Source organism: Oryx dammah, unplaced genomic scaffold (assembly GCF_014754425.2).
Source record: "Oryx dammah isolate SB20612 unplaced genomic scaffold, SCBI_Odam_1.1 HiC_scaffold_2, whole genome shotgun sequence".
NCBI classification, from domain to species: domain Eukaryota; kingdom Metazoa; phylum Chordata; class Mammalia; order Artiodactyla; family Bovidae; genus Oryx; species Oryx dammah.
This window is the reverse complement of record NW_024070186.1, coordinates 198,566,243-198,580,569: the sequence shown is the minus strand read 5'-3', so window position 1 is coordinate 198,580,569 and position 14,327 is coordinate 198,566,243.

The window sequence follows — 14,327 nt, the reverse complement described above, 5'->3', positions numbered from 1 at the left end:
CAAACAAGATCTACTGGTGATTGCTAAGATTAATGGCCAAAAGGTTTGAGACAGCTTATTACTCAAATATCTCCCCCAAGATATTTTTTAATTACAAAGGGGTTAATAGTAACTTCATGGTGGAGAAACTTGGCCGAAACACCTTAGCCAAGTGATGAAGGCGTGAGATAGAACACTTGCCACTGAGAAATAAGACAGAGTACATGGGAACTCCTACCATTTTTACAAAATGCAGGGAGTGGAGATGAGTTCACTGCTCTCCTGGGCCAGGTGAGCAGGGCACCTTCAGAACTGGGGCTAACCCTTGCGTCTCAGAGCGGCTGAGGTGGATGGATGGGCTTCTGTGGACTCTCTGCTGCCCAACCTGTCTCTGTTGGCTTGGCAGGTACGAATGCTGTGAGCAGCGACAAACTTGGCAATTTGGAGGAACAGCAAGGAGGCAGGACAGGTGCTTACAGGTGAGTGAGAGGAGGACGGTAAGAGGTGAGATCAGACAAACAGCGTGAGTCAGACCGTCAGGGCCACAGCAGGTGAGGTAGAGAACATATTCTCCCCTACCCCTCACGTCTCCTCCCACGTCCTTTTTATTATAACTCTGTTACTCTGGCACGTTTTCCTTGAGTACCTGTGTGGCGTTAAACAGTACACAATCCTTAAACCTGTGTATCTCACCCCAAGTGCTGTGGATAGCATGGTGCCCTTTCCCCCAGCGGAAGACAGGCGTCCTGTCCTTTCCTCTGCCTCTCCCCCTTCCACCCACCTTCCATCACCCAGACTTTTGCTTCAGCTTTGTCAGAATTGGTCTTTACTGTTTGAATGGGTTGAAAATGCTTTTTCGGGCTTTGCTTATAGATTGTAGAAGCTCCCAAAGCCTGTCTTTTCCCCTGGAGCTGTCTGTCTCCGAGCCCCGCTCTCTGTGCAGACCTGCTGCCTGGCTGTCACTGCAGACGTAACGCGCGGCCCAGCAGCCCCTTGCTTTCCCTGGACTTGGTTCCAGCTTCATATGCTGAAGTCCATTTTGAGCATGTCCTCAGAAGGGGATGTCTTTCTGTCTCTAAAAAGGCTTTTAATTTGCACTCAGAACTTGGCATCGGTTTCTAGATCCCAAATTTTTCCTCAGCATTTTGAGGGCCCAGCTCTGTCATTATCTCACAGTTGACAGTTTGATAGTCATTCCTTTGGCAGAGTCACAAGTTTTATCTTCAGATGCTTCTGAAACCTCTCTCCCTGATACTCCGACATTTCACAAGAACAGGTCTAAATGGGGATCTGTTTATTCATTCACCCTTCTCTGTGCTCAAGGGGACCTTCCATTTTCTACAATTTTTTGTTTGTATTTACTACTGCGGGCAGGAATCCCTCAGAAGAAATGGAGTAGCCATCATGGTCAACAAAAGAGTCCGAAATGCAGTACTTGGGTGCAATCTCAAAAATGACAGAATGATCTCTGTTCGTCTCCAAGGCAAACCATTCAATATCACAGTTATCCAAGTCTATGCCCCAACCAGTAATGCTGAAGAAGCTGAAGTTGAACGGTTCTATGAAGACCTACAAGACCTTTTAGAACTAACACCCAAAAAAGATGTCCTTTTCATTATAGGGGACTGGAATGCAAAAGTAGGAAGTCAAGAAACACCTGGAGTAACAGGCAAATTTGGCCTTGGAATGCGGAATGAAGCAGGGCAAAGACTAATAGAGATTTGCCAAGAAAATGCACTGGTTATAGCAAACACCCTCTTCCAACAACACAAGAGAAGACCCTACACATGGACATCACCAGATGGTCAACACCGAAATCAGATTGATTATATTCTCTGCAGCCAAAGATGGAGAACCTCTATACAGTCAACAAAAACAAGACCAGGAGCTGACTGTGGCTCAGATTGTGAACTCCTTATTACCAAATTCAGACTCAAATTGAAGAAAGCAGGGAAAACCGCTAGACCATTCAGGTATGACCTAAATCAAACCCCTTATGATTATACAGTGGAAGTGAGAAATAGATTTCAGGGCCTAGATCTAATAGATAGAGTGCCTGATGAACTATGGAATGAGGTTCGTGACACTGTACAGGAGACAGGGATCAAGACCATCCCCATGGAAAAGAAATGCAAAAAAGCAAAATGGCTGTCTGGGGAGGCCTTACAAATAGCTGTGAAAAGAAGAGAGGCGAGAAGCAAAGGAGAAAAGCAAAGATATAAGCATCTGAATGCAGAGTTCCAAAGAATAGCAAGAGGAGATCAGAAAGCCTTCTTCAGCGATCAGTGCAAAGAAATAGAGGAAAACAACAGAATGGGAAAGACTAGAGATCTCTTCAAGAAAAATTAGAGATACCAAGGGAACATTTCATGCAAAGATGGGCTCAATAAAGGACAGAAATGGTCTGGACCTAACAGAAGCAGAAGATATTAAGAAGAGGTGGCAAGAATACACAGAAGAACTGTACAAAAAAGATCTTCACGACCCGGATAATCACGATGGTGTTATCACTCATCTAGAGCCAGACATCTTGGAAAGTGAAGTCAAGTGGGCCTTAGAAAGCATCACTACGAACAAAGCTAGTGGAGGTGATGGAATTCCAGTTGAGCTGTTTGAAATCCTGAAAGATGATACTGTGAAAGTGATGCACCTCAATATGCCAGCAAACTTGGAAAACTCAGCAGTGGCCACAGGACTGGAAAAGGTCAGTTTTCATTCCAATCCCAAAGAAAGGCAATGCCAAAGAATGCTCAAACTACCGCACAATTGCACTCATCTCACATGCTAGTAAAGTAATGCTTAAAATTCTCCAAGCCAGGCTTCAGCAATACATGAACCGTGAACTCCCTGATGTTCAAGCTCATTTTAGAAAAGGCAGAGGAACCAGAGATCAAATTGCCAACATCCGCTGGATCATGGAAAAAGCAAGAGAGTTCCAGAAAAACATCTATTTCTGCTTTATTGACTATGCCAAAGCCTTTGACTGTGTGGATCACAATAAACTGTGGAAAATTCTGAAAGAGATGGGAATACCAGACCACCTGACCTGCCTCTTGAGAAATCTGTATGCAGGTCAGGAAGCAACAGTTAGAACTGGACATGGAACAACAGACTGGTTCCAAATAGGAAAAGGAGTACATCAAGGCTGGATATTGTCACCCTGCTTATTTAACTTATATGCAGAGTACATCATGAGAAACACTGGACTGGAAGAAACACAAGCTGGAATCAAGATTGCTGGGAGAAATATCAATAACCTCAGATATGCAGATGACACCACCCTTATGGCAGAAAGTGAAGAGGAGCTAAAAAGCCTCTTGATGAAAGTGAAAGAGGAGAGCGAAAAAGATGGCTTAAAGCTCAACATTCAGAAAACAAAGATCATGGCATCCAGTCCCATCACTTCATGGGAAATAGATGGGGAAACAGTGGAAACAGTGTCAGACTTTATTTTGGGGGGCTCCAAAATCACTGCAGATGGTGACTACAGCCATGAAATTAAAAGACACTCCTTGGAAGAAAAGTTATGACCAACCTAGATAGCATATTCAAAAGCAGATACATTACTTTGCTGACTAAGGTCCGTCTAGTCAAGGCTATAGTTTTTCCTGTGGTCATGTATGGATGTGAGAGTTGGACTGTGAAGAAGGCTGAGCACTGAAGAATTGACGCTTTTGAACTGTGTTGGAGAAGACTCTTGAGAGTCCCTTGGACTGCAAGGAGATCCAACCAGTCCATCCTAAAGGAGATCAGTCCTGGGATTTCTTTGGAAGGAATGATGCTGAAGCTGAAACTCCAGTACTTTGGCCACCTGATGTGAAGGGTTGACTCATTGGAAAAGACTCTGATGCTGGGAGGGATTGGGGGCAGGAAGAGAAGGGGACAACAGAGGATGAGATGGCTGGATGGCATCATTGACTCGATGAACGTGGGTCTGAGTGAACTCCAGGAGATGGTGATGGACAGGGAGACCTGGCGTGCTGCGATTCACGGGGTCTCAAAGAGTCGGACACAACTGAGCCACTGAACTGAACTGAAGAACTTTCTTTCCGTTTTCTCTATTCTCTTCTTCTGGAACTTCTGTGTACGTGAAGTTAGACATCCTGGTCACATCCTCCACGATTCCATCATTTCTTACCTATTTTTTCTCCTCTTCCTCTTCTTTTTCTTTTTGGGTCATTTCTTCTGTGTCCTAAGATAATTTTTCTACTTTATTTTCTAAGTATCTTATTGATCTTTTTATTTTTTACTATTTACCTTTTAAGTCTCTTTTTCCATAAATGAACTTTACTGAGGTTTAATTTATATACAATGAAGTGGTCCCATTTTTAAGTGTAAATTTTTATGAGTTTTGACTAATATATACAACTGTGTAATCACATCACAGTCAAGGTATAGAACATTTCCCCAAAGTTATCTTGGTCCCCTTCCCAGTCAAACCCCACTCCACACTCGGATCCTGGGCAGCCACTGATCAGATTTCTGTCATTACAGATCACAGCGTCATTTCTTTATTGTCGTACTCAGCGTGTGTTTTTGAGACTTACCCACCTCTTTGCACGTATCAGTTGTTTGTTCCATTTTTATTGCTGAGTCATAGTCCATTGTATCATAGTTTTTTATCTGTTCCTCAGCTGAGGGACATTTGGGTTTATCCAGTTCAGTTTTGAATAATGGCTGCTGCTGCTATTAAGTCGCTTCAGTCGTGTCCAACTCTGTGCGACCCCATAGATGGCAGCCCACCAGGCTTCCCTGTCCCTGGGATTCTCCAGGCAAGAACACTGGAGTGGGTTGCCATTGCCTTCTCCAATGCATGGAAGTGAAAAGTGAAAGTGAAGTCGCTTAGTCATGTTCTACTCTTAGCAACCCCATGGACTACAGCCCACCAGGCTCCTCCGTCCATGGGATTTTCCAGGCAAGAGGCCTGGAGTGGGGTGCCATTGCCTTCTCTGGAATAATGGCTAAAGACATTCATTTACAAGTCTCTGTGGGAACATACATCTGTATATTGCCTGAGCAAATACCGAAGGGCGGAGTTGCTGGATGGCCTGTTAAGTGTGTGTTTGACTCTATAACTGCTGATCTCTTTCCCAAAGTAGGTGTACCACTTGGCGGTCCCACCAGAAATGCGGAGCGTTCCATTGTCTCTGAATCTTTCTCATCACTCAGTGGGGTCAGAACTTAGTTACTCCAGGTAACTTAGTTTCCTTGACAGGCCTCTCTCCTAAATAAAGGTTGAGGGAGTGTCCTGTCCAAGGGTCAGTGTTATCAGGAGTGCCAGGCCGAGGGAGGAACTCCTTGGCGAGCCCCACCCCCCTCTAAAAGCAGTTTGCTTGGTTTCTCTGGAGAAGAGATCCTGGCCTTGGGACCAGGGCTCCAGGCCAGCTGCCAGCTGCTCTGTGGCCTGGGTTTGTGACGGAACAGTTGTTCATCCCCAGACCTCTGCTTAATCCCCAGTGCCAGCCCCACCTACCCCGAGCCTGAGACCAGGACAGATGAGCCCCTGCCTCGGCGCAGCACTCCTATTCTGGGATGCTGCTCCCTGTGCCCACACTTCCCCAAATTTGTTGAATGCTCTCACCTCCTGTCCCCACCCACTGCCTTTCTGTGCTTCTCCGCTAACCCTTTCAGTGAGGAAGCCTTTGCTGAGAAGAGAAGCTGCGTGTGCTCAGTTCTCTGCACTGAGACCTCTGTAGGCAGAGACAAATGTCCAGGGGCACGCCTGTGAGGTACGGGGCGTGCACTTTATGTTAATAAAAATACACGCATGTGCGCAGAGTGACAGGATACAGGAAATGTTGGGTATCTCCGGGCTACGGGGTTAAAGTGATCTATGGGGTTTCCAGATTTTTACACGTTTTCTAAACTGTGGCCGTGAGTGTGGCTGTTTGTATAGTGTCTCAGTGGGGAGGGTCGCATGGATCTGATCTGGATTTTCAGATGGACAGAGAGGAAGCAGGTGGGGACTGACCTCAAGTCCCGGGTGTGACAGGAAAGTTCTTGTAAACCAGCCACAACTTCGTCGTCTCCCCAAGACCATAGGCGGTCTGCGGCCACTGTGTGAGCTCGGGGACACCTTGTCGCTTCCTGCTCTACGGAGCTGAGTAAAGTGACATTTCCACATTCTAAGATCAGAAGTAAGACTTTGCTAAGAAATGTGCCTCCTGCCCTGACAGAGGAGAGCTGACCCTTCACCTCTCACCCCAAGGAGACTTTCCACAGGCTCCCTAAGAGCCGCACTCTAAGATTTACCTTATTATTCTCGGCTGTGCTGGGCCTGCATCGCCGGCTCTGGCGAGTGGAGGCTGCTGGGGGCGTGGATCCCTCATTGCAGAGGCTCTCGGCACGTGGGTCCTGCCCCTGTGCTACGGGGCTTGGCCGTGGGGTCTCCCCAGGCCAGGGGTCGGGCCAGGGTCCCTGCATATTGTGAGGCAGATCCTTAACCTCCAGGTCACCAGGGAAGCCCCAGTTTGATTATTTTTTATTTTCTAATTCTAAATATTTATTTACCCATTTCTTTTTGTCTCATCGGGCCTTAGAAGCGCTGTGCAGGCTCTTCGCTGTGGTGCACGGGCATCTCTCTAGCTGCCCCGCAGCACGTGGGGTCTTAGTTCCCTGCTGCTGCTGCTGCGAAGTCGCTTCAGTCGTGTCCGACTCTGTGCGACCCCATAGACGGCAGCCCACCAGGCTCCCCCGTCCCTGGGATTCTCCAGGCAAGAACTGGAGTGGGTGCCATTTCCTTCTCCAATGCATGAAAGTGAGAAGGGAAAGTGAGGTCGCTCAGTCATGTCCGACTCTTAGCGACCCCATGGACTGCAGCCCACCAGGCTCCTCCATCCATGGGATTCTCCAGGCAAGAGCACTGGAGTGGGGTGCCATCGCCTTCTCCGTTAGTTCCCTGACCAGGGGTCAAACCGGCATCCCCGGCATTGGGAGGCAGATTCTTAACCACTGGACCACCAGATCGTCCTCCTGATGTCTGGGAAGAGTTTAACGAGACTGCAGAATACACAGAACAGACTGTTGAGATCTTGACCACAGACAAACTCAACTGTGCTTTCCATCTGCGTGTTTGTTGCCAGTGCAAAGGCAGATTCTGGCAAACTCCATCAGTCAGAGATCTTACCAAGCAAACGAACAGACCTTAGCTGCTAAATGTCCTCCAAGCCCGTGTACACAACCCTGTGAATAAAGGTGAGCCCTGCTTACCTGATACTGAGCTTTTCATAAGGAAGGTTGGGTCACCTTTCACTTTCCTCAGAAGGTGCAGTAACAAGATTTCTGACTTTACAGAAATGGAAGCAGAAGCCTCTTAAGATACTCCCCTCAAGAAACCTGTCCTTGTTGCGTTCAGAGAAAAGCCATTCGCATGCTGGTCTGCTGTCAAGGCTTCTCTCTCAGAGCTGACGGAGGAATGCCCGCCTCCAGTCTGGAAATTCATCAGGGATGAGACCGGAGAGACAGCCTGCCCGAAGACAGAGCTTTATGTGCTTCTCTCCAGCCTTTGAAGGGCCTTTGAAGAGGCCACAAGCGGATGGACTGGCTGCAGCTGGTTGGGCGACGCTCCTTGTAGCTTGTGACGGTGACCCAGGAGCAAACACCGTATTACGGCGGAGCTCACGGCTGCTGCTGTGACTCCCCGAGAAGGAGGGGCCGCCCGCAACGGCTTCCAGTGCGTTCAAGCATGGACATGTGGACACGGGAGCACGTGTGATAAACGCACAGATGCAAAGGGCCCGACGCCAGACAGCCAGTCACCAGCACACGCCTGCAGCTACCAGGCAGGCGGGCGCTTTCTGAGGCTGGGAACAGCCCTCCACAAGTCCTGACCCTGGTGCTACAGGGACGTCGTCGTCACGCGAGTGAGGCTGGGAGCCGGGGTGTCACGGCTTCAGGGGACAGCGCTGCTGCTCAGCGTGAGGTGTTTGTTCCTCTGTGTCTGTTCCCTGCTGCAAGAAAGAAGGGCGTCCCCAGAGCCGAGTCCAGCGAAGTGTTGTTAGGGTGGGACGGGCGGAGGGAAGGCCTGCTCACCAGGGCAGGACTCACAGTTTGCCCATCAGTTAGCCCTGCTGTGTTTGTAGCCTCCTTCACATTGAAAAGGATACAGATACTGATAAACACACAAACGTGGGTGAATCTCCAGGGAATTTTGCCGGGCTTAAAAAGCCAACCGCAAAAGGTGACACACCGTAGGATACCATTTATACAACATTTCTGAAATGACAAAATTGTAGAAAAAGAGGGCAGGCTAGTGGTTTCCAGGGGCCAGGTACAGGGGTAGAAAGGGGGGATGGGGGCTGCAGAGGGCACAGGAGAGACTCCCGGGAAGCTGAAGCCTCCCAGGACCTTCATGCCTGGTCACCCACGCCCGGATGCCTGGACACCTGATGCCTGTGCCCACGCCTGGAGTGGCCTTCATTCTTGCTCCCTACCCCCAGCTTCCCAGGGCGCTATTTTCAAGCTGCCCTTCCCCCTCGGGACAGGTTGAAGCCCCCAAGCAGGTGAATTCTATAATCAGTGGGAGGATTTCTTCCATGGGAGGTACCTCGACAAGGCTGTTTTCCAGAGGCCACAAAATTGTACTAAAGTTCACGCAACATTTGCCATCTCAACCACTTCTCAGAGTCCAGTTCAGAGGTGTCTAGAATATTCACACTGTTGTCCAACCATCACAACTGTCGGTCTCCAGAACCTTCTTGCCTTCCCAAAGTGAGGCCCCGCCTCCATTAAATACTAACCCCACTCGCCTCCCTCAGTCCCTGGTGCCCAACCTCCTCCTTCCTGTCTCGACCCTGACTGCTCCAGGGACCCTGCACGGGCCCGCCGGCACTCGCTGCTGCCCAGCCTGACTGCTGCCAGTGTGGTGGGGCTGGCGTGGTGCGGACTTGCCTGCGTTCGCGTTTCGCTGGCCGCTAATGGGCCGCACAGCTCTTGGTGTCCGTCACGCGCTGCCGCTCCCGTCTCTGGATTGCCTGTTCCCAGACTCTGCCGTCTTCCTCTTGCCTTTCCCTCGCCTTTGTTGAACTGCAGGAGGCTCTTGTATATTCTAACCAGTCGTAACTCCTGGCCTGTTTTAAAGACAGCAGGTAGCTTCTGACTTCTTATCTGTCTGCTGACTTGTTCACAGTGTCTTTTGCTGAACAGACAGACGTCTTTCACTTTGATGGAGTCAGGCCCATCAATGTTTCGCCGTAGGTTTGTGCTTTGGAGGTTTAAGAAACGCTGCCCCACCCTGGGAAAACAGCTTCCTTCAGCCTCTTCTTTCGATGTCGCAGTGTTCCTTCTCAGTTGGGTTGTCACTCATCTGGAATCTAGTTTTATTTCTTTAAAAATAAAATTTCAATGAGGAAGGATGGCAAGATATTCATAGTTGTTAATTTAGGATGATGGAGTCATTATCCTACAGTTCAAGTCTGTACTTTCCCATAGTTTACCATTTAGAAATGTTAACATTTAGAAACTTTTAAAATTTCTAAAAATTTCTCAGTATTTTGTGCAAAATACAGGTAAACTCAAGCAAGAAAAGGAAAACAATCTACGAGGCCCCTACTTGGAAAGAATCGCTGGCAACAGTTTTCTGTGCCCTGTGTGTGTGTCTACACACACATGGAATCAGAGAAGCTGCCTTTTTCAGTTAACAGCGTATCATTTCCTGAGCACATTTCACACCCTGGGCTCTGCACAGATACGACACTGTGAGAACTGTTTTCTTTCTCAAGGAGAACTGGCTTTGTTTTTGGAGCTGTCTCTCCCCTCCCTTAATTTAACTATAAGACACCAGGGCCTCCCGTGGTGGCTTCGTGGTGAAGAATCCGCCTGACAGTACAGGAGACACGAGCTCAACCCCTGATCCAGGAAGCTCCCCCAAGCAAGAGCCCGAGCGCCACGACCACGGAGCCTCTGCACTGCAGACAGAAGCTGCAACTACTGAGGCCCATCTCTGCAACAAGGGAAGCCGCCGTGAGAAGAAGCCCTTGGACCACAGCTAGAGAAAAGCCCTCACAGAAATGAAGACCCAGCACAGCCAAAAATAAAAAGAAATAAAGGTTCCAGGTCAACTTCCCTCACTGTGATCCTCTCACACTGACTGAAGCATCCCCACCCCCGGCCATCTAGAAACCAGTGTTTCCACCCATTTTGCTTTTTTCAGTTCAGTTCAGTCACTCAGTCGTGTCCAAATCTGCAACCCCATGGACTGCAGCACGCCAGGCTTCCCTGTCCATCACCAGCTCCCGAGCTTGCTCAAGCTCATGTCCGTTGAGTCAGTGATGCCACCCAACCATCTCATCCTCTGTCGTCCCCTTCTCCTCCTTCCTTCAATCTTTCCCAGCATCAAAGGAGTCACTTCTTGGCATCAGGTGGCCAAAGCATTGGAGTTTCAGCTTCAGCATCAGTCCTTCCAGTGAATACTCAGAACCAATTTCCTTTAGAAGGGACTGGTTGGACCTCCTTGCAGTCCAAGGGACTCTCAAGTGTCTCTTCCAACACCACAGTTCAAACGTGTCAATTCTTTGGTGCTCAGCTTTCCTTATGATCCAACTCTCACATCCATACATGACTTCTGGAAAAACCATAGCTTTGACTAGATGGACCTTTGTTGGCAAAATAATGTCTCTGCTTTTTAATACGCTGTCTAGGTTGGTCATAGCTTTTCTTCCAAGGAGCAAGCGTCTTTTAATTTCATGGCTACAGTCACCATCTACAATGACTTTGGAGCCCGCCAAAAATAAAGTCTGTCACTGTTTCCATTGTTTTCCCATCTATTTGCCATGAAGTGATGGGACCAGATGCCATGATCTTATTTTCTGAATGATGAGCTTTAAGCCAACTTTTTCACTCTCCTCTCATCAAGAGGCTTTTTAGTTTTTCTTCACTTTCTGCCATAAGGGTGGTGTCATCTGCATATCTGAGGTTATTGAAATTTCTCCCAGCAATCCTGATTCCAGCTTGTGCTTCTTCCACTCCAGCGTTTCTCATGATGTACTCTGCATATAAGTTAAATAAGCAGGGTGACAATACACAGCCTTGACGCACTCCTTTCCCGATTTGGAACCAGTCTGTTGTTCCATGTCCAGTTCCAACTGTTGCTTCCTGACCTGCAGACAGATTTCTCAGGAGGCAGGTAAGGTGGCCTGGTATTCCCATCTCTTGAAGAATTTTCCACATTTTGTTGTGATCCACAGCCAAAGGCGTTGGCATAATCAATAAAGCAGAAGATGTTTTTCCGGAACTCTCTTGCTTTTTTGATGATCCAATGGATGTTGGCAATCTGATCTCTGTTCCTCTGCTTGTCTGAATTGTGAATTCTTGCTCTGTGAGCATAGGACACATGCTGAAACTCACGTGTTACACACGGCTCTCCCCGCCGGAATATAGGTGTCAGGTGGGCAGCAAATTTGATTTCCAGTGGTGGATCCCAGCCCCTTCTAAGTATGGGACATACAGCAGGCATCCAGTGAACACAGGCTAAATTAATGCAATCCCAAGGAGAAGGGAGACTGGGAGTCAGCACCCAAGAAGCTGTCCGGGTGGGCACGCTGGAGACACAGGTGGGTGGGGTGAGCCGGGAAGACTTCTTGGAGGAAGAGGCCTGCAGGGGAAAGCGGAAAGCCGGGGAGACAAGGCCGGGAGAGGGGAGGACTTCCACGGCCGCCGACAGCACCCGCGGAGAAGCCTGTTCCCGCTCGGGCCTCGGCTCCCGAGGAGCAGCGCTGGGTGCTCTGCAGGTGTCTGTGGCTGTGCTGAAGGGCACGGGGCAGCTGGACTGCCTCACACCCAGAGGCTGACACCAACTAGCCGAAGCACGAACTAGAGAAGCCGTCAGGGCGGACACAGCCTTCCCAGGAAGACCTCCAGGCATGCGCCTGACCTGGCACCAGGGGCCTCTGTCCCCGGTTTCGGCCTCCTTTCACCAGGGATCTGTCCCTGGTTCCACCACCCGCTCCCACCAGGTGGAGGAGAAAGGAGAGGAGTCCTGGGTTCCCCCATCGCTGGGGCCGGAGGTGGCGGGGGCTGTCGGTGCCGCTTCCGCCCTCAGGGGCCGCCTGCTTTCTCTTTCACTTCGGAGTGTTTCCATTGTTTTCAGCTGGGAACATTTTCCTGCCCCCCCACCCCTACACTGCACACCCCGCTCCCCAGCCTGGAGGTGTGAATGGTGAGCACCGAGGCTGAGGGCAGTAGGGGCGGGGCCCAGGATGGGAAGCAGGGCCTTCTACTCTCTCCCTCCGACCTGGCGGCTGGGGGCTTACCGGTCAGGACCCTCAGGATTTTGCAAGCTCCCTTCATTACGTACTGGGGGCTCCACAGAGCCCCACTAGCACCTCTTAGCCTCCTGTGGCCTTACGGCATGTGGGTTTGCACCCTTCCCTGTCTGTTGTTGCTGGTGAAATATTTTTTCTTCTTGTAAATTGGCGTCCATCGTTTTGTAATTATCGAGAGGAAAAAGATGGATTCTGTGGCCTGCCTAACATGTGGAATCCTTATCCAGAAGCGCCCCCCACGTCTACACCGCTGTCCGCTAGGGACACAATGCGTGCCACCTATGAAACCTCGCATCTTCTAGAAGCTGTACTAAAAACTCAGAGAAACAGATGAAATTAACTTGATATTATGACAGAGAATGAGATGGTTTGATGGTATCATTGACTCAATGGACATGAGTTTGAGAAAGCTCCAGGAGATAATGAAGGACAGGGAAGCCTGGTGGGCTGCAGTCCATGGGGTCACACAGAGCTGGGCACGACTGAGTGACGGAACAACAGATGTTTTATTTAACCAACATATCCAAAATACCGGGTTTCCCTGGCGGTTCAGTGGTAAAGAGTCCACCTGCCAAGCTGGAGAAAAGGGTTTGATCCCTGCGTCAGGAAGATTCCCTGGAGACGGAAATAGCAATCCACTCCAGTACTCTTGCCTGGAGAATCTCATGAACAGAGGACCCTGGTGGCCTACAGTCTGTGGGATCACAAAGAGTCAGACTCGACTAAGCGACTAAACAACAGCCAAATCCAAAATATCACAACTTAACAAATAAGCAGTATTTTTAAATGAGATATTTCACCTTCTTTTTCATACTTAAGTCTTTAAAATTCTGTGTGTTTTATGCAATGCACAGCTCACCTCAATTTCAACTAGCCACATTTCCAGCGATAGTAATTACACGTGGCCGGTAGCTACTGTGGACAACTGGCAGGCCTAGGCTTAATCCAGATATTTATTCTCCTCAATCCAGTCCTCCCTGCTTTACGCCCCACTCCCGCTCCGCCCTCCCAGGCAACACTCAAAACAGAACAAAACAAACCCCCAAACCCACAACCTTCTCTCCTCTCTCTGCACTGCTCCTGCTGACCACCTAACCTGCTTATAAAACGGCATCTATAACATTTATACCGGGGATGTGACTTCCCGTGAGCTCGCCTAAAGACACAGCCCCTGTGCTGAGTTAGTAAAATAAGAGAAGAAAAAGGCCACCCTTTCTCGTAACAAACCCTACAAGACAGCCAGCTAGCACTGCATTAGTCTCCTGCCATTACTGCAATTCATACGGAAAACAGCCCTTCCAACTGGCTTTTCTTTGCCGCGCTGGAAGTCTTTTCGAGAGAGGGCAATTTGGCAAAGTCTTCTCACCCTCACCCGCCCGCTAGCCTGCTGCAGCCGCGTTCCCTCTGTTGTAGAGCAGGATAATAATAGTTTCTTTATCTCCCTGGCAAATCAGTTCTGAAACTCAAAGAGATAATAAAAGGTCGGGTTCGAACACCGCAAAACTCCACCGGAGAGTGGCCTGTTGTTATCCGTGGGTGGAGAAGCCTGCAGGCTAGGAAGGCGCACGTGTCCTCCGCAGGCCCCGGGGCAGCGGCCTGAGAGCCCGGTTCCGCCACCGCCCGCCTCGGAGGAGCGCACCTGCCACGCCTAGGGACGCGGGCGGAGCTCGGAGGCCGCGCGCGTACGGGGTGTCGGAGCCGGCGGCGCGGGGACGACCACGCGGCGCGGGGACGGGGGTCGCAGGGAGGGCGGCCCGGCGGCTCGGAGGCCACGCGAACGTCCTCCCGCGCCCGGGGTCCCGCTCGGCACGGAGACCGCGCGCGCCGCCTCGGAGCCCTCCCGCCCCGCCCCCGCGCGCGCCGCCTGGGGGCCCGCCCACCTCCCCGCCCGCGGCTCGGCCTCCGGCGTCGATTGGGCGGGCCCTCGGGAGGCCGCCTCTGCATTGGCCGAGGAGCTTCCGGACGCGCGCCCGCGATTGGTGGGCGTCCGCGTTGCTCCCCGGCGCCGCGCGCGATTGGCTGGCACGGGCACGGGCTCCCGGGCCTGGGCGGCGCGGACAAGGCCTCAGGCGGCGGCGGCGGCGGCGG